The sequence below is a fragment of the Entelurus aequoreus genome, linkage group LG18 (assembly GCF_033978785.1).
Source record: "Entelurus aequoreus isolate RoL-2023_Sb linkage group LG18, RoL_Eaeq_v1.1, whole genome shotgun sequence".
NCBI lineage: Eukaryota > Metazoa > Chordata > Actinopteri > Syngnathiformes > Syngnathidae > Entelurus > Entelurus aequoreus.
The window spans coordinates 15,829,131-15,829,854 of NC_084748.1; the positions used below are offsets into that span (position 1 = coordinate 15,829,131).

The 724-nt window shown below is 44.6% G+C and overlaps 1 protein-coding gene across 1 annotated transcript in view; it reads right to left on the reverse strand.

Annotated features, from left to right (window-relative positions):
• Positions 1 to 455, reverse strand: part of LOC133633857 (protein PERCC1) — a 2,532-nt gene extending 2,077 nt beyond the window's left edge. Inside the window, exon 1 of the mRNA XM_062026604.1 lies at positions 1 to 455. This exon is cut by the window's left edge and continues 2,077 nt beyond it. The gene's annotated coding sequence lies outside the window, so the exon portion shown is untranslated.
• Between the last annotated feature and the right edge of the window lie 269 nt (positions 456 to 724).

Here is a 724-nt window from a genome sequence, read left to right on the forward strand (position 1 = left end):
TTAGTGAGCTACTCGAAGAGTTTTGGCGAGCCTCTGTCGAACTTTTGGCGAGTGTCTTGTCGAATTTTTGGCGAATTTCCGGCAGACTAGTGGCAAGCTTCCTGCAGTCTTCTGGCGAAATCCGGGCAGACTTTTGGCAACATTCTGGCAAGCTGCTCTTGAACTTTTGGTGAGCTTCTAACAGATTTCCGTCAAGCTTCTAGCAGAGTTTTGGCGAGCTTCTGTTGAACCTTTGGTTAGATTCTGTAGAGCTTCTGATGGACTTCTCATGAGCTTCCTGTCAGGAAAGCAATTGCAATGTTGTCCAGTCCAATGGTGGCTGTTTATATACGAGCACACCTCAGCGTGTGTGTGCGTCGCAGGAAGTCCAAATATTTGTGTTGGTCAAACACTCTTCGTTTGCTTTATCACCAAGCAACCAAGGAGGGGGTCCACAGCTAATGGACCCTCTGCCGGGAGATCATGGAAAGTTGTCACACACACACACACACACACACACACACACACACGAACAAACACACTAGTTATATGGGTAGTTAAAAAATAAAAGGGCAGAAAATCTCATTTCACGCTCTTTTGACTTTTAAAGAACAAACATCAACCTTCAAAGACGCTGATTCAACAAAGCCGGTAAACGCTCGTTTATTCAAAGCACAAAGACGATTGGAAGCAGGTGATCACTGGAGAGAGAGAGACGCTTATTTCCTAATATTTGAAAAACAAT